The sequence below is a fragment of the Callorhinus ursinus genome, unplaced genomic scaffold, assembly GCF_003265705.2.
Source record: "Callorhinus ursinus isolate GAN/ISIS: 27379988/994484 unplaced genomic scaffold, GSC_fseal_2.0 scaffold12, whole genome shotgun sequence".
Taxonomy (NCBI): Eukaryota; Metazoa; Chordata; class Mammalia; order Carnivora; family Otariidae; genus Callorhinus; species Callorhinus ursinus.
The window spans coordinates 40,078,272-40,098,855 of record NW_027397074.1 but is presented as its reverse complement, the minus strand read 5'-3'; positions in this window follow the sequence as shown (position 1 = coordinate 40,098,855).

The following is a 20,584-nucleotide window of genomic DNA, read 5'->3' as shown; positions in this document are numbered from 1 at the left end:
ATCATGGTGAGAGATGCAGAACAGGGAGAGGTGTCTGGGTTGGGGATTATTTTGGAAGTAGAACTGCCAACTTGTTGATGGATCAAATGGAGGGGATGAATGAAAGGAAGGAGTTGAGAATGGCACTGTTTTTGGCTTGAGCAACTGGATGAGTGGAAGCAGCATTTTCTGAAATAAGGCAGAACAAAGAAGGTGTGGTTGAGGTCCCATAGTCCTATCTTGGGCACTGAAAGGTACTTTCCTTCCTGACACCAACTGCATGGTATCTTTTCCAACACCACTTCTCCAACTCTCCAACACCAACTAGGTGTCCTATATTCAATTTAATTCTGACATTAATTACCCAGAGTTAGCATCAAACTCCACAGGGTTAAGGGCTCAGTCCCTAAGACTGCCCTCATTTCAGAGGCCAGTTGCAAGTATCAGGTCACCCACACTTATGACCAACCAGCTGGAAATCAGGAGTTCCCACTACTCCCTCCTCAGGTTCAATAATTTGCTAGAACAGTTCACAGAACTCAAGAAGCCACTTTACATACATTTATGAGCTTTTACAAAGGATAAAAATAAGCAGCCAAATGAGGAGGTACATAGGGCAAGGTCTGGAAAAGTCCCAAGCCCAGAAGCTTCTGTCCAGGAGTCGGGATGTACCACCCTCCCAGTATATGGATGTGTTCACTAACTCAGAAGCTCTCCAAACTCCACTGTTAAGGTGTTTATATGCAGGTTTCGTTACTTAGGCATGTTTGATTAAATCATTGACTATTGATAATCAACTCAATCTCTAGATCCTCTCTCCTCCCTGGAGATTGAGGAGTAGGGCTGAAAGTTCCAAGCTTCTAATGAAAGCTTGATCTTTCTGGTGACCAGATCCCATCCTGAAGCTACCTAAGGGCCCACCAAGAGTCTCCTCTTTACAACAAAAAAACTCTCCTATCACCCTTATCACTCAGGAAATGTCAAAGATTTTAGGAGCAAAGAAAGATCCTTCTGGTACTGCAGGCACATAAGTTTCATAGGGTGTCTCTACCATCTCACCAGGCAGGTGGTCATATACAAACCGGGGGCTCAGGGAGAAATCAGAGGCCAGATTCAAATCTTGTCTCTACCACTTACTAGTTTCTGTGACTGCAAAAAGTCACTTTGCCTCTCCCTGTCTTAGCTTCTTCATCTCAAAAAATGCAAATAACAACCATTTTGCAGGGCTCTATAAAAATAAGAGGGCATATAAAGCTACTGTTCAATCAACAAATATGTATTGAGTCTCTACTCCATGCCAGAAACTATTGTAGGGTCTAGAGATAGAGCTCGGGACAGAACAAAAATCCAGCCCTCATGAATCTGCATTCCAGTGGGGAAAAGAGAAAGTTGAATAAATAAGAAAACACATACCATGCAGTTGATGGTAAGTGCTATAGGAAAAAAAAAAATCAGCAGAAAAGGATACGGAGTGGGGGGTGATCAATGTTGTCATCTTAAATAGAATAGTCAAAGAAGACCTCATTGAGAAGGGGCAGAGACCTGAGAAGTTAAGAGAGAAAACTAGGCAGGCAACTAGGGAAGAACATTCCATGCAGTGAGAAAAGCAAGGGTAAAGACCCATGGAGTGGAAGCTTGCCTGATACTCGTGCCAAGCCCAGAAAAGAAGCCAATGTGGCCAGGGGTGACCCATTGAGAAGTGATAGCCCCTGCTCATAATTCCAATAATGTTCATTATTGGGATGGCCTATTCAGTCTGCATCCTAAACTACTACTTTTCAGATAAATATTGTTTGAACTCTCCAACTGCATTCTAATTATTTATCTGCTAATTAACTCATTAAGAGAAGAGCCCTTTAGACTGACATTCCCATCCCAACTAAGTGCCTTAGACATGGGGAAAATCAATTGTCATCTGGAACCTGACTAAACATGCATGTGCACACACACATGAACAAGCAAATTGCCAGCTCATCCTACTTCCTGAAATACTAGTCTCTGTGCCCAAGTTGTCTCATCTCCACAATTTAACTAAATTATTTTAAATTTCTTTGCATTAAGAAGTGTTCACTCTTGGGAATTCACTTTTAACATGGCAATCTCCTCCAAGCCTGGCTTTCTGAAATTCCTTCAATAAGGATACTACATACATTGGCACCATAAATCCCAGCAAGAATGAATCTAAATCTCATACACCTGAATGCTTTCATATGCAGGATGCTTTATTAGCAACACATGTTTTCCCTGCAGATCACAATCACCTGCTGTTTCAAAGACCACAATTTGAGGAACAAGTTCCAGAGAGCTAGAAATGCATGTGTAGAAAGTTAGATAAAATCATTAGTCTTCATAATTGCTCCATGAACAAAGAATAGGTACTCGAGTAAAAATAATCACTACCATTTACTGAGCATTTACTATCAACGAAGTAAATGGTTAAGTGCTTCACTTATCTCAGCTAATTAAGTTAAATCTTCACAATATCCTGCAAGGTAGATATAAGCCCTAAATTACAGATTTTAAAAAGGCTACCTCCTAAGAGGTAGAGAGATGTTAAGTTATTGGCCCAAGGTCACACAAGCTACTGAGGGGCAGAGCTAGGATTTGAACCCAGACCAACCAGTAGTGAAAACAGCACACTAAACGTTTATACAACAAAGATCCAACAAGCGACCTCATTCTGAGACTCAGAACAAAGTTCTTTTCACAAAATGGTAAGGTTTCTCCTTACTGGTAGCAAGGAAAAGCTAGAGCTGAATACCTGGATGGACTGTGACCAATCCCCAAGATGAGGAAGAGGCATGGAGAGTGCCTAGATCCCTTTCACATGAGCAAATTGACAGACAAGTTGCATTTGGGTCTGCAGTGCTGGAGCCTTTCCCCCACGAATTAGCTGTGGGTGCTCGATGTTGAGGACTGAGAGCAATTATACCACTCATAGCAGATGGGAGCATATGGTGCCAGCCAAAATGAATCAATGTGTCACAGCAGCAAGGTTCTCGGATAAGATTTAGAAAATGTTGTCAAACAATGATTATATTACTAGGGGGATAGGGCCAGCAATTACATCTTTCAGCCAATAATTTATATCACTCTTATTTTTTTTTACCCTTATCCAGTGGCCATTGTTATGGTTCCAATTTCCAGATGAAAAAATATGAAGTAGTTTGCCCCAGTTTACAGAGTTAAGTCATTGGCAGAATTTGTAGGGTTTTGACAGAACCTAAATAGATTCCTTTTTCCTGCCTGGATCTTGCAACCATTTAAAAAAAAAAAATGGCAGAGGCAGAGAGGGAACATAGAATACCATCTTTATTACAGATAAAGCTAGGTTGGAAGACAAATGGACTAACTCCCTCACAGTCGACCTCAAGGATAGACAACCTGAAGGGAAGGTAAAGCTGGCTGAGTCACTGCCACTCCCCTCCACCCCCACCCCACTACTAACATAGAAAAGAAAGGAGGAGAAATCCCCTGCTCTCAAGACCTTGGCTAGATAAATTAGCTCCCCAGTTGAAAAACATGGCCCAAAAGCTGTTGTCAGTCAACCAGGTAACTCACTGCATCCACGAGGGGGAGTCAGTCTATTTAAGGGTGTCACTCTCTTCTTTGATTTTCCTCCCTGGGGTCTTCAGGTCCAACTATACTGCTTTCAGTGGGAGAGGGGCTTCCCCGGAAGAGAAGAGCTGTTACTATTGCCAATCTTCGTGGGAAGAGGTTGACCCAGGTAAGAAATTAGTATTCAGGAGCACCTGGTTGGCTCAGTCGGTTGACCATCCAACTCTTGATTTCAGCTCAGGTAATGATCTCAGGGTCATGGGATCGGCTCCGAGCTCAGCTAGAGATTCTTTCCTTCTCCTGCCCCCTGCTTGTGCTTGCTCCAGCTTTCTCTCTCTCTCTCTCTCTCTCTCTCTCTCTCTCTCTCAAATAAATAAATACATAAAATCCTTAAAAAATAAACCTAAAGAAAGAAAGAGAGAGAAAGGAAAGAAGGAAGGGAGGGATTAATTAGGATTCAGGGAAACAAGCCCCAGATTGAGATGAATACAAAAATCCCTTATTTCTAAAAGCTGGAGGTGACAGTATCGGAGCAAAAGTTGCTGTGTCCAGGTAATGCAGAATGGTCGTCAGAAAGGCAGGTAGGGGCAGAGATCTCCGCCCTAAGAAGAAACTACCCTTAAAAGGATTTTACACCACCCTGGAAGGAGCCTGCCACCCTTTCCCACGTGAACAATTACCTGATAGGTAGATGAGCATGTGGACAAAAACCTGATTGGGTGACAGGAACATGGAGGGTTAATCGGATTAAAACAGCCTGCCAACATTCTCATAAAACGCCCTAGACTTAGAAAGTCCTGTGGCAATTCTCTCTGGTCCCCTCCCTCTTCAGGAGCTTCATACTATCACTCTGCTTTGCTGCCCACCACTCTTCGTCTAGTCTACCTCTTCATTCTTCCAAGCGTGTGACCAGGGGCCGCAGGCACCAAAGGAAAAGAAATCCTGCAACACAGGGAGAATACAAAAGAAAGTGTACACGCTGCCACCTTGGCTCATTTCTCGGACTCATGTTTCCAGGCTACTCTTTGTCAATGCTGCCTAGCTCCACAAAGGCAGAGCCCCACCCTCAGCACCCAGACAAGAACAGTAAAGAAGAATCTAACTGAAGGCTGGGAGGTACAAAAGACCATTACAGCACTGAGCAGATACTGTCAGCTGAATGTCACATTTGCCCTAGGTCTACAGGCCAAGCCTCACCAACTCTGGGCAAGACCTCTCCCTCTCTCCTTAGTTCTCTCCATCCTCTGACCTGCAGCCTGTTGCCAAGTCCCCCACCAAGAGCTCATGTCCCAAATCTCCAGGTTCTTTCAGAGGAAAAAGCATTTTATGCTCCCCTCCCAATCAAAATATTTTTCCATTCCACCCAAGTAAAGATGACACTCATTTTCATTTTTATTTCAGTTTATTTTAGACATTTACTTTAAACAGAAGCAGTTTAGCTTCTGGTTGCATTAAACCTTTCTACTCCAGAATAGGTTCTTGCCTTTATCTTATCTAACCAGAAGGCCCACTGAAGTGTTGCTTCTGTAGTTAAAGGAGCAATCTGCCCTCAAAGTCAAGTCAGACTTCTATCCCTAGGAAAGCAGAAAAAATGCTGTAAATTTTTTAAATAGCTATTGCCCACCTCCATCCCAGCCACTGATTCTAGCCCTCAAGGTTGCAAAAAATATCAGAGGTTCCATCTAGTTCCATCACAAAAGTTCTATTCCTATCTCAAAGTAGAGACACAGATGTTTTCCTGTTTCCTTCTGACCTTGACAGAATCTTCATGTTTTTAGAGCTCTGTCAACATTTTTTTCTGCCCCAATACACCCAAGGAAGATAAAAAATTCTGTCAGTAACAGCACCTCATAGACCGTAGCAAGGATTCTCATTTTGGGGGCAGAGTACACAAACCTTATAGAGACATAGCAACAATTTTGAGAAGAAAGTTGTATAGTTTAAAAGGTAATTATAACCCCTCCACTCTCAGCCATTTTCCCCTCAAATAAAAATCAATTCTTTAAATGCTCTAACTTGCCTACTTTTTTCCCCCCTCAGCCATTATATAATTCCGCTGTGTTTGTTACAAACCTCACCAAGCCCTCAAAAGCCCAAGTCCTGGGGTCACATTAATGTCTGCTTTCATTTTTCCTTCTCTGCCCAACAAGCTGCTAATACCTAGGAGGGACCCTACAGACAAGCCTAATGCTCACCTCATTAGAATCAAATTTTACATTTGTAAAGAGCAAAAACAATGCCTCAAACACAGTGATGAGATTCCTCCTACACCCTCTTCAGCCTTTCACAAGTCCTAAAAAAATGGCATGCCTTTGTTAAGAGCTTGGAAAGGTGCTGCCCCATCAAATTTACAACAGATTTAAAGCTTTCCTGTAGTTTTTTACCTTTGGTTTTCAGAATGATACGGTTATTATCAAGTTATCAAGAATGATCCAGTTGGTTTTCAGAATAATACATTTGTTATCAAGGGCACTCCTCATTTAAGCAAGACCATTATATAAAAATTATATCACCTGAAAGAAAAATGAATATATTCACTTTGTAAAATCATTTACCCATTGAGTTTCCCTGGTACTTTTGAAAATGATTAAATTTATTTGAAATTCTTATTTATACACACATGGGGGATAGCCTTATAATGTAAAGTAAGGTATACTGATACCCATAAAGAAAATTCTTCCTCCCAAATTCACCAACCTTTCTCTATACATTCTATTTATTTATGTATTCATTATAGCCATGAATGTCCCAACAGAATGCAGATACAGAATATGAATGACTGCACAAACATATAATTGGTAGCTATTATTTGGGTACTTGCTGCAAGGAAACCTGTTTTTCACATCACATCAGAAAAGATTGAGCTGAAATGTCAGTTTCTGGATAAACACTTTTAAGTGTCTGATTAGGTGAGTTAGGAGTTTGGTATCTCAGGTGCCGAAAGGCTCTTCCCTAACATTTACTCAGTCCCAGAGAAAACAACTATGCTGAATCACAGGCGGAAAGATAAGAAAAACACTTTAAGTCTTCAAATTAAGTTAGTCACTCACTTTGCAACTGTGTTCACTTCTGACAGCCTTGATAGACAAATATTTCAGGGGAAACTGTATATAAAGAAAATAAATTGCCATTTGGAACTTTTCATGCCTGGCACCCTTGAGGAAAAAAAGAACCCCATCCTTATTCTGCACACAGCACTTCCTGCTGCTTTGTTCTTTATTTAGTTCTCTTTAAAGTTCAGCAGCATTTTTAATTCTTTCTCAAATTCTCCAAAATTCTAAACCACTCTCTACGTGACACAATTTTGAATAAATCTTCAAGTTCTCAAAATATAAAGTCCTGAGCCACAGCTGAACACAGCTGCTGGTGGCTTTGTCAGGTATCCTTTCTCCTCCGGCCGGGCGTGGTGCCCTCAGCCAGCACCACCTCCCCTTCTCCACTGACCACAGCCGCCTGCTGCCTCACACTCACCCGGGGCCTTCTGGCCTCATCACCTAGGTCTTTATTGCTTCTCATCACTGTATGCATATTAGCCTCATCAAACTCTCCTTCCCCATGGAATCCTGACTTTTTTTCAAGCATCCACTTCTCCACACAAACTCCAAGGAAACTAACCCAGTCCCCTGTTTCAAGGACTGGATCTGGTTAGTCTGAGTAAATTAGTAGATAGCACTCTTCTGGTGACCATGAGTTGAGTTGGTCCATTCAGACTGAAGAGAAAGACTTGTCACTCACGGTTCGAAAAGAAGTTCTCTCACTCTCTCTTTTGTCTGCTGGAAATGAATAAGGAAGCATGAGGCCCCAGTTGTCAGTGGCAGCCTCCCCATGACTGTAAGGAGAACCATCTTTGGCATGAAATTGATGTGGAAATATCTGGAATGGATTCTTGATGTCATTATTGAGCCATTAATCATACCTCTTCTGGAGACTACCTGACTTCTGAATTTCTTTCTTGAGACTTCTCAGAGGCTTTAATCCTCTAAAATACACTGAATTCTTTCAAAAGGGGAGTGATACACTGTCCTTTCCAAATATATTTGAACAAATAGCCCTACTTCTTTCAAAGACTAGCATTCCAATGGAACCCAGCCTGGGAAACACGCACTATGGTCATGTTAGGGTTCTCTGACACCAAAAAATTTCTCCTGAGAAGTTAGCAATCACCAGCCACTAAAGAGTAGAGGTAAAGAACACACAACATAAACCCTTAAGCCCAAGATTCTCTGCTTGAGATGCACACTCTGTGTTGGCAGTTTGAACACAATCATGTAATAATTTCTTTTTTCAAATCAAGTCAGTATGCACTTGTTAAATCATATATCCACTTCATCCACAAACATTTTATATAGGGTCTGATTCTTCTGCCCAAGAAATTAAAATGCCAACTACAGCAAGGCTTACTTCTTCTGTCTGACTTTCAAAGCCATCCTGATCTGACCCTTCCCCAGTTACCCATTTCTTACAACTCCCTAACCCAGACTACAGTTTAGACTCATTACCTACTCCCACCCCTGTGCCCTCAGCTCAGATCCCAGCCACAGCAGCCTCATCCTTCTCTTGTTCCTTTACAGGTCTGGAATTCCAAATTCATTTTAATTATACAGGTAATTTTATAAGCAATACATTAATACATTCTCCTTATAAAAACTTAAGTACGATGCTAACGTTCTCTTCAATTCTGGTTCATCTCCTGCCTCTCCAGGAGTATCAACTTGGTGTATAACTTTCCAGACTTTTTCCTAAGCATTTGTATACATATATATGAACCTACAGAACATATGGGGCTCATCTTACATTCTGTTCCCACTCTCCGTCCTCAACCTGATTACTGACAGCTTTAAGATACTGGAAACCAGAAGAGCTATTAGCTTTAGGAAACCGAGAACAGGGAAAAGAAAAGTACATCTTAGCCTATCAGGAAAAATTGGTTGATATACAGCACCCACTATTCCACAGAAAATGCCACATTCTCGGGAGGGCAAATACCACACAGCAGAGCTCACAAGCAGACACAGAAGATGAGAGAGAGAAGAGGAGCTATGAGGTGTTAGGAATAAGGGGGCACGGGCGCCTGAGTGGCTCAGTTGGTTAAGTGACTGCCTTCGGCTCAGGTCATGATCCTGGAGTCCCGGGATCGAGTCCCACATCGGTCTCCCTGCTCGGCAGAGCGTCTGCTTCTCCCTCTGCCCCCCCCCCCCCCCGTCTCCTGCCCCCCCCCCCTCCTCATTCTCTCTCTCAAATAAATAAATAAAATCTTAAAAAAAAAAAAAGGAATTAGGGGGTACCTGGGTGGCTCAGTTGTTAGGCGTCTGCCTTCGGCTCAGGTCACGATCCAAGGGTCCTGGGCTAAATAAACATCAAATTTTGGAGACAAAATAATCATTATTCAGGGCAAAAAAAAAAAAAATTGAACACTTGTTCCTGCCCTTTTATCACTGATGATTTTCAATATTTTGCGTCTGTACCAACATTTATCTTCAGAAAATAATCTGCCATAAGTCTATAAAGAGATAAAAATTATTTAGCATTTTAATGATTCAAAGAATGCTAAGTAGATCAGAATAATGGTTAGCATTTATTAAGCATTTACTATCTGGCAAGAAGCACTTAATATATAATAACTTATCTTATTCTCACAGCCATATGAGGTAGGTACACTGTGTTCACCATTATATGCCCAAAGTCATAAGCCAGTAAGCAACAGAACCAGGATTCAAAGTCAGGCAATCTGACTCCAGAGTCCATAATGCAATTCTGCTTCCCCGCCCCCCCAAAAAAGAGGAAAGACATAAAAACAAAATTCAAAAAAAAGCAATCAGTCTTAAAATCATCCTGTTTTAATGTCTAAAGACATAAATGGTACAATTAATTATTCTTAAAATATAAACATGCCAAGTACATTGCCACTTAAGTCTAATTCTCAACCATTGGGATCCATGTGTCCTACCAGCCAAGAAAGATTTTTATACTTTTTACTTTATATAGAAAGACTCTAGAGCTATTGAATTGATAAAACTAGATAATATCCTTAATACTGAATTTTCATTTAAGTTTATATTTTAATTTAATTATGTTTAATTTAAAAAACAAAGGAAAATTTACATACTTATGTCAATTTCTCAACCTCAGCACTATTGACATTTTGGGACAGGATAATTCTTTGGCAGAGAAATGGGGCAGGGGCTCTCTCTGTCCTGTGCACTATAGGATAGTTAGCAGCATCCCCCTTGGCCTCTACCTAGATGCCAGTAGCACCCCCTCCAGTTGTGGCAACCAAAAATGTCTCCAGACATTGCCAAATATCACCGGGGGGTGAGTGTGGGGGATACAAAATCACCCTAGGTTGATAACCACTTTAAATCATACATTCTCAATGGGGTAACTCTTATTCCCAAGGAGTAAAAACTGGTTCAGGGGTGGGGGGTGCCTTCAGTATTACAATGGTTTGTATCCCTTCAAAGTTGACAACTTACACCTGACAACATAAACAGATATACAGTATATCTGTGGTGTTAATATGTCGTGAGGGGAGGAGAACCATTAGGGAAAAAATGCCTTAGAAGGTCATAATGAGGGGCACCGGGGTGGCTCAGTCGTTAAGCGTCTGCCTTCGGCTCAGGTCATGATCCCAGGGTCCTGGGATCAAGCCCCACATGGTGCCCCCTGCTTGGTGGGAAGCCTGCTTCTCCCTCTCCCACTCCCCCTTTTTGTGTTCCTGCTCTTGCTATCTCTCTCTTTGTCAAATAAATAAACAAAAATCTTAAGAAAAAAAAAAAGGAATGAGGCTGTAAGGCTCTCTGAAGACTTCTATTTCCATCAGGCATCAGATAGCAGCAATGATTTGAGGTAACCAATACTCCAACACTACGCTGTCCAGTTCCTCACTGGGATCCTCTTCTCATAGTTGAGAGGCCTAAGCCACACTCTGCTCCACTAGTTCCTTTCCATTTCCTATTTCTTCTGTCTGGGAAACTGAAAGGGATGCCATTTTGGATTTGGACAGCTACTTCCCAAAAGTTCAAGCCAAGGGAGAGTAGGATAAGAAAAAGAATGTGTTTAAATTGGGTTTGCCAGTTCTTAGCCCACCTTTCACCAGGATAGCCAAAACTGTTCTCTTCTGAGTTTGACAGAAACACACACAGGGCAAGCATGTTCGTGGTGCATGTTTTTCCCCAGGATCTAAGAGAGAACATAACTTGTACCTGAGGTGGCTGGGATTCCACAGACATACATCTGCAGTCTCACCAGTTTCCATCACTTGCCTCCCTGCCCACTCTACCTTCCCCCCCATTTCCTAAATTGGGCCTTTGGTTATGAAATCTCTTTTGTTAATATCCACTATATTCACTTGACTAAAATAATAAAATAATCAGATATAATGATTCCACTGAAGATGACCTCACTGGATTAACAACTCATCCAAAGCAGCAAACTCCTATGTGAAGCCAGCAGGGTGAGTGAGAGAGAGCAACACCTTGGCTCAGGAAGTGCTTTCAACTGACTGCAATCCTTACATTCTGGTTCATGCCCCAGAATAGAGGCAAGGCTCTCTCTTCTGGCCATCTACAATCTCTGCTTTTTCTTTTCTTTTCTTTTTTCATTTTTTCCCCCTGCTTTTTCATATATAAAATCCCAGGCAAAAATAATATATTGTAGGGGTGCCTGGGTGGCTCAGTCGTTGGGCGTCTGCCTTTGGCTCAGGTCATGGTCCTGGGGTCCTGGGGTCGGGCCCCGCATCAGGCTCCCTGCTTGGCAGGAAGCCTGCTTCTCCCTCTCCCACTCTGCCTGCTTGTGTTCCCTCTCTTGCTGTGTCTCTCTCTGTCAAATAAATAAAATATTTAAAAATAATAATGATATATTATAAATTTGAAAATTATATCCAACATAATCTCTGCCTTCCTCCCTGACTTCATGTCATACCTCTCTCTCCTCACCCATTCTGCCTGCTCTTTGTTCCACTCACAGGCCATACTCCATCCCAGCTTAGGTCTTTGCACATGCTGCTCTGAGTAAGATACTCAGACCAGAGCTGGGACTGAGAATTATAATTTACACACACACACACACACACACACACACACACACACACACACACTTCACACACATTGGAAGCTATAACCTACACTGTATAAGTTCTTTCTCTTAAAGAGAGAAGTGTATATGATTCATTTCATTCTGCTCATAAAACTTAAAAAGGCAACAAAAAGGACTATCAAGGCTCCTTCCCAGATCTGTAATACTTTACATAGGCTCTAACCAAAGTTTTCCTTTCTACCCTCTTTTATTCCTGGTGGTATCAAGGATATGGGGTATGATAGAAAGGGTCCTAATTCTATGCACACAAGTTCCCTGCATTTGACCCCCTAAAACTTATAGTTAGCCCAATTTTTATTCTTGATATCCTAAGAGGAAAAAAATGAAATTATAAAAAATTATAGGTCAACAGGTTGATGGTCCCATAACAAACATCTTTCTTTCCCCCTTCTTAGGTTTTTGGGGGTTTTTTGGTTTTTGTTTTGTTTTTTTTAAGATTTACCCATTTATTTGAGACAGAGCATGGTGGGGGGAGAGGGAGAGAGAGAATCTCCAGCAGACTCCCCACTGAGTGAGGATCCCATTGTAGGGCTCAATCCCACTACCTCATGACCTGAGCCAAAATCAAGATGCTCAACCGACTGAGCCACCCAAGCATTCCACAAACATCTTTCAAAGACCATTGACTGAATAGTGAATGCAACACATAGCCACACAATAAGAACATAAAGCAAGGAGATGGATTTCCCAAGATTCATACAGGCCTATTAGTTCCATTTCTGTAGTTATACTTCATATGTCAAAAGTCTCCAGGACAGAGAACTGGTCACCTACTGGCATAATATCCTCATTCCTCAGATAATCAAAAACCTGCATTTACTATGGCAGAAATGTACACCACGTACTGAGCCATCCTTCTCTCCCAAAGCTACCGGGTAGCAGGGCATGAGGAAGTTGAGAAAAGCACCAACTCAAGAGATAAATATGGCCCATCTTCCTAAAGTTCAATTTTACTGAGAAATTTGAAAAGAGAAATGATGTGAAAGAAGGGTATTACAAAGAAACAACAAGTCCAAAATGGAGTCACTTATGTTAAGCCCCACCAAGACTTAATACCTAACCTAACTACAGTTTCAGCCTCTCCCAGGAGTGGAATTTTAAACCAATCAGTCTAGAATTTCCTGATTAGCACTAAGGAAGTTACCCACATTAGATCCCTTGCTCTTCCCCCTAAGGGAAGGTGAACTTGCCTGAAACAATCCTTTTTCTTTTGCTAACTTCTTTGTCCTGCCTTCATTTCTGCCTATAAAACCCTTCCATTTTGTACAGCTCCTCAGAGCACCCTTCTATTTGTTAGATGGAATGCTGCCCAATTCATGAATCATTAAAAAAAAGCCAATTTGATCTTTAAATTTACTGAGTTGAATTTTTGTTCTTAAAGATTTGGTGACAGCAGGGGACCAAAGGAGAATTCTTTGATTCCCTGCTTCTTTTTTTTTTTTTTTTTAAGATTTACTTATTTATTTATTTGAGAGAGAGAGAGGGAGAGAGCATGAGCAGGAGGGACAGAGGGAGAGGAGAGAGAGAGAATCTCAAACACACTCCACGCTGAGCACAGAGCGGACTTGGGGCTCAATCTCACAACCCTGAGATCACGACCTGAGCGGAAACCAAGAGTTGGAAGCTTAACCAGCTGGGCCGCCCAAGTGCCCTGAGAATTTCTGTGGCTTCTAAGACAATGAGAAACACAGGCACAGTGCCCTCAAACACTATTAGTTCTCCTTCTCACCATTCCTGAGGACCATTGATAGGTTATTCTCAGGTCTGAGCTCCACTCTTTGCATTGAGCTCCCAACTTAATTTCCAAAGTTTCCTATTTGTTTGAAAACCCCAGCTCTTGATTCTATCCCCAGATTCCACACTGAGAATTTCTGGTAGCTGGCATAGTTACCCATTTGTTTGAAATCAGTCCACAGTCCCCATTCTTTGGGGTCTGCTGGTTCAATCCTTCCCCCAATCCCCAGATTTCACATAGGGAACTACTGATGGTTAACCAGCCAGAATTGAACTGCGTCCAACTTAAAAACCAGACTGGGGCCGGGATAGGAATGGGTCCAATTTGGGCTGGACTGGGTCCAGTGGGAGGCCTCAGATGAATATTAAATAAAGTCAGGTTGTTAATGGGAATCTTGGAAGTCAAAAAGCCCACAAACATTGGTGAACATGGGTCAAGTATTAAGTGATTATTAGAGTATTTGCCACCTCAAGAAGACTCCCATGATAGGCCCTCTTAGATAATAGTTTGGCTCCAGCAAACCCAAAGTCTTAGCTAAAAGAAATGGGATACTTTATGGCCAAAGAGTTGAGCATCCATCTTCTGGGACACTTGTTTATTTTATGTTTAAGAACTAGAGTCCCAGAAGCTGCAGATATCTAGCAAAATGAAAAAAATTTACTAAAAATAACCTAAAATTACAATAGCCATTATGGGGAATATTCCAATTAGACAAGATCACTCATTTAAGAAATGCACTTGAGAGGAAGGAGTCCCAAGTTAAACAGAATAGGATGTATACTTTAATTGGTATGCAGAGCCTCCAAAATGCTTCAAGATTCTAAAATAACTTCACAGAAAGATTCCTTACCAAAGGCTAATAAATAAAGACACAAGGGGTACCTAAAAGAGACAACAGGACCGATGTGACTCCTACTGCTCCCCCTTATCCTTTTTTTCCTGATTACTCACGTTTTACTAAACTCTGTCTGAACTACCTTTTCACTCTGAGACTATTAGGCAGTTACCTTTTGTTTATTTTTTTTTTATTTAATTTTAAATTCTAGTAGAGTTGCCATTCAGTGTTATGTTAGTTTCAGCTATACAATATAGTGATTCAACAATTCCATACATCACCCAGTGCTCATCAGGACAAGTGTACTCCTTAATCCCCATCTAGGCAGTTATCTTTTAAAATAAAACTACCCAAAGTTGCAGACAAACTTCTTCAGGATCACTCACCCCTTGGTCAAAGACACTAAGGGCCATAATTAAAGATTTCCTAAACCTAGGGTGGAACACTAAAGGTTTTTTGAAGAATTCAGAGTCATTATCAGGGCCTATGACCCTGGCTGCCAGATCTTTATCAGCCTATACCCATGTTGGTAGCCGCTGGTGAAGCTCAAAACTGGAGGCAGGAAGATGGCAAAACCACAAGGATGATATTCAAGATCTCCAGTCTTCAACATCTTAGGGACTCAGAAAAGCTCACAAAATACCAATTGAACTTTTACAAGCCATTCCTAGAATCTTCCCTGCCCACACTGATTGGTCTATTATACAAACTTGCAAAGATGAATCTGTGGCAGACTTTAAAGCCCATTTGGAAGCCCTTTTTCTATGATATTTAGGGTTCCATATAATTAATAAGGTCATCCAGTCTGCTTGAGCTGCCCTCTTTGTAAATAGATTATCTCCTGAGAGTAGTGGATTGATAAAAAGGCAGAAAATAGGATGGGAGGCCACGAGCAACACTGAAACTCATGACTATAGCTAAGCATTCTGAGAGGATTCTGGAGCAGGATCACAAACAAAAATCTGCCAAGCTACTTGCTTCACAGATACAACAGCTCCAAAACCAGAGACCCAAAACAACACCTGGGCCCATATTGCTCCCCCTAGGGGTCCATCATCAGATCACTGGTCTAAAGATGAAAATATGGGCTAAATCAACTGGGACATTGAAAGAGAGATTGTCCTCAAAGGTCTTATGCAAATTATCGCAACCAGTACAAATGACTCTAGGATCTTCTTCTGAAAAGCATTCCTTTTTGCTATGTGATACAGCCCCAACCAACCTTTTGGTTAATTAAAAGGGCTAATACATTTTGTCTCCAATGGCGACCTCACCCTAGAATTTCCTGACCAACTGGACCTGATCTTTTATGTTCCTTACAGTCTGTCCTTGACACAGAAGAGGAAGAATTCCAGCAAAAGTCCCCTCATTTAATTGAGGTACCTGAAAACCGTGGGCCACTTCTAATACTGACATTAGAAGAATAAAAACTATGGAACCTATAAAGATTAGACTAGATATAACTAAACCTCTCCCTAAATTACCTCAGTATCCATTAAAGCCTGAGGCCATACAAGGCCTCATACCGTAGAAGAAGGTCTAATTGCCCAGGGGCTAAGCATTCTCTGTACTAGTCCCTGCAACACACTAATCTTGCTGGGCCAGAAACCTAATGTATAAGGATGGTGATTTGTCTAGGATTTGAGAGATGTTAAGAAGGTAATTATTCCCCATTTCCCAATTGCTCCAAACCAGAATACCCTCTGTCACAAGTGACACCAGACTCAAAGTAGTTCACTGTCATAGACCTTTGTTCAGCATATAGATCCCAACAGTCTATTTTTATTTGCCTTTCCTTGGAACAATTACACGTGGACCATTATGCCTCAAGAGTTTGCTGAGACCCCTTCTTATTTCTCTCAAGTACTTCACCAAGATTTAAGCACCCTTCATCCAGTTCCCTGGGAGATAGGGCCTGTAACGATATGTAGATGATCTTTTGCTGTGCTCAGTTACCAAAGAGGCATCCATAATATACTCCATTTATTTGCTGCTACAGCTAAAAAGGAATGCAAAGTCTCTGAGAAAAAATTACAATTATCTCTAGATACTGTCCATTACCTAGGTCATGATCTAAATGCTGAAGGAATTCAGCTGTCTCCAAAAAGAATTAAGCTAATCCAGGAATTTCCTAGTCACAACTAAGTGACAGTTTCTTGGATTTCTAGGCTTGCCAGGTTATTGCAGGCTATGGGTTCCTAATTTTTCTCTATTAGCTTCCCCACTATATGAACTTACTAAAATATTCATACCTGAACCCTTTCCTTGGGAAGACAAACATGAGCAGGATTTTAAGAGACTAAAACAAGCACTGCAAGAACTGCCTTGCCTTAGGGCCACCTAACTATTCAAAACCTTTCCCTTTATTTATAATCAAGCCCAGGGAATGCTCACACGAGTAATGGTAATAAACATAGGCCTATTGCCTATTATAGCACACAACTTGATTCAGTTGCTCGTGCCTATCCCACCTGTCTTAAGGCTATAGCCGCAGCTGCAAAGTTAATGGAAGCCTCAGCAGATCTGACCCTAGCAAATGACGTTTATTTGCAAACTCCACTGGCTGCCCAACGTCTTAACTCTGAACTGACTCAAATTCCTCTGCAAGTAGACTAACTTCCTCTGTGATCCTTCTGTTTTTACCACCTAATCTCCATCTTAAACATTGCAATGTCCTTCATCCTGTTATGTTACTACCTCTGCCTGAAGCAAGCAAGCTCCAAGACTGTGAGGTAATAATATCTCATTACGAGATACCCCTTTAACTAATCCTGATCTAATCTTGTTTGTTGATGAGTCATACTATAGAATAAAGGAATTTTCAAGCTGGTTGTGCTATTTCTACTCAATATGACCTACTCAAGAGGGAACATTTCCCTCAAGCTAAATCTACCCAATAAGCAGAGCTCCATACCCTTACTTGTGCATGCCAGTTATCAGAAGGACAAACCATTAATATTTAATATACTATCCTGATAGTTGGTATGCCCTTGGGGGTGGTCTGAGATTTGGGGATGTTATGGAAACAAAGGGGTTTTCTTACATCCCCTGGGACCCCACTTAAAAATGGGCAACAAGTAAATGATCTTAGTGCTATTTTCTTACCTTCTGAAATTGTTGTCATTGAAATTGAGGCTGACATTAAAAGGACTAAACCTGAGGATCAGAGAAATGCCCCAGCTGACTTTCATGCAAAGGCAACAGCACCAGAATCTATAAAGATTGTGGCCCATGTGGATGAAGTCCATTCTGCTTCTACAAAAAATGGTCGTTCATTGCCAGATTTTTGCCATCCTAATGTCCTTGTCACATGGCAACAGTCTGCTCCTAAATCAGAGAAATTAAGATGGATGAACAAATCGCTAAATTAAACAAATAATCAGGGCTATGGAAAACCCAAAACAGCTGCTTGGTTCCTCAAGTTCCCTGGCAAACCTATTTTTCAGTTTTTGCATCCCTTCACTTATCATAGTATATTTAAAAGGACTCAAATTATGAATCAACATTGGTAGGGAGACTTCTATAAAATTGCAAAAACAGTCTACTGCTAGGTCCACAGTCCTGGAAAAACTGTTTTTGTCCCCTGAGGCCTCAGACCTCCTTCCTCTGGACTCTTTGAACACCTGCAGCTAGACTTGATTCAACTACCACTCAGTATGGGCTATCAACATGTTTTTCTTATTGTATGTATGTTTTCTGGGTGGGTTGAAGCCTTCCCCTGCTGCAAACCTGATGCCCTCACACTGGCAAAGAAACTGTTAGAAAATATGTTTCCCATTTGGGGTATACCTTCCACAGTCTCCAGTGATCAAGGCTCCCACTTCACTGGGCAAATCATATGAGCCTTAATGAAAACCTTGCAAACTTCTTAGAATTATCAATGTCCCTAACACCCACAATCGTCAGACAGGTTGAGAGAACTAATAGGATCCTCCAAATTAAAATGTCTAAACTTACCAAAATCACTGGACTCCCCTGCCTTTGGTCTTGCTGACTGTTAACAGTACCTGCTTTGGGAAACATAAGCTCACTTCACATGAGATAGTTACTGGCAGACCAATGTCTATTGGTATACTATCTTCTGCTAATCCCTTGCTGTCTCGTGCCAGTATGACCAGCTACTATTAAGTCTTCAATCTCTTATATTTAAGCATATCATCACCAGCTTAAAGAAGTTTTCCCAGATACTAATTCAAAAGATCCTGTTGGTCACAGTTTAGAGCATGGTGATTGGGTACTCCGGACGTGTCACCAGAGGAAGACAGCCCTTGAGCCCCACTGGAAGGGACTTTACTGAGTATTCCTGACTACTGACACTTCTGTAAAACGAGAAGATACTGAGCCTTGGATACACATCTCACCTGACACTGGTCCTGTACAGACACTGGAGACCTACAAATCAAATTGGTGAGAAAGAAAAGTAGCTGACATCAAAGTAGACAGCTTCCAAGACACTGGATCAAGGGACGCCTGGGTGGCTCAGTCGGTTAAGCATCTGCCTTCGGCTCAGCTCATGATTCCAGGGTCCTAGGATCAAGTCCCATTTTGGGCTCCTTGCTCAGCGGGAAGCCTGCTTCTCCCTCTGCCTCTGTCTGCCACTCCCCCTGCTTGTGCTCGCTCTCTCTCTGACAAATAAATAATATATTTTTAAAAAGTTTCTTAAAAAAAAAAGACACTGGATCAAAACTTCATACTATAACTCACCATGAAACTCTTTCTTTTTTTTTTTTTCCATATCTCCCAGGCCATTGCTAAAGGGGTAACCTTTCAGATGCTGAACTGGTCATGATGCAACAGGTCCTCTGGTCCTCCCTGTGACCAACTTCTCTCCTATTCCCAATGTCACTGCAAACTACAATCAACCCCCTTAGAACTATTTGCCCAACTAGACACATTTACCTATATGCATCTTAGTACATTTGCACCCCATATATTCCCATGATTATCTAGATTAAATTTGCCCCCATGCACCAAGAGATTGGGTACCAGCAGTAGTGGGTACCATTTAGGGTACTTTTTATTTCAGGTTAGGATCTTCTCTTCCCATATGTGCTAAAAACCTGACTGACCCCTGGCTTAAGAGTAAATACAATTGAGAATATGATCAGAAATTTCTCCTAAACTCTTGGAGACATTTCAGTGTCCATTGCTAGGACACGAGGTACCCAACAAAGGTCCCTAGCTAGATTCTCTGGCCAAAGCTGTTCTTGCTAACAGTATTATCTTTCAGCTGAGCAAGGAGTTGTCTGTGCTATAACCAACACCACCTGCTGTACCTGGATTAATACTTCTGGGGAAACTGAAACAAAGTTACATAAGATCATTGAGCAAGCCAACTGGCTTAAAGGGTGACTCCATCCATTGGGTCTTTCTTTGATTAGTTTGGGTACCATGACTGTGAAGTACATTCCAAATACCAGGAATTATCTTTTCTTTTTCTTTTTTTTTTTTTCTTTTTAGGATCAAACCATTTTATTGAGGGGCTTCAAGGAAAGGTCGAAGGGGAGGAGGACAGGGAGACCCAACGTCCATCGGCCTGGCTGGAACCTCACCTCTCCAGCATCACAGTCCCCGAAAAAAAGCAGGAATTGTCTTGCTTATAGTTATCATAGTAATCTGCCTGGTGCACTGTATTCTCTCAAAACCTTTAAATGCACATTGACAGCCCCTAACCACCAAGCAAATGATCTCCCTAAGAAATGGAACATCAAAAAAGGAACAAAGGGAATGACCAATTAAAAATTTGTGAGCCTAAATTTGTGATCTCTGAATACCACAGTAATTCAGAAAAAAGAGAGAGAGAGAGAGAGATCAAAGCATTGAAAAGAAAACCATAGGCCCAAAATGGAGTTACTTATGCTAGGCCACATCACCAAAATGAGGCTTAATACTGAACCTAATTGCGGTTTCAACCTCCCCCAGAAATGTTATCTTAACCAGGCAATCAGGAATTTTCTGTTCACTAATCTGTGGGCCCATTCCATCCCCAAAGATGGGGTAATTTACCTAATAAACACCCTTTTTCCCAAAGGAAGTTGACCTCCCAGGTCCTTTTCCTGTTTATGACTTCCTTGCCCTGCCTTTAAAAACCTTTCCCTTTCTATAGTCCTTTGGAGCGCTCGATGGAATGCTGCCCAATTTATGAATTGTTTAAAGAAGCCAATTAGACTCTTAAAATGTACTCAGTTGAAGTTTTGTTATTTAACAAAAGCTTCAAGAACTATAGATCAGTAACTGAGAGTAGCACTAACGACTTTAATTTCGACCACATCTCTGTTAGCCTGAGAGTTGTATTGAAAGGGAGGAACTGTTTAAAAGAAACAAACTCCAAAATGGAGTCAGTTATGTTAAGCACCAAGACTTAATACCTAATCTCATTGCAG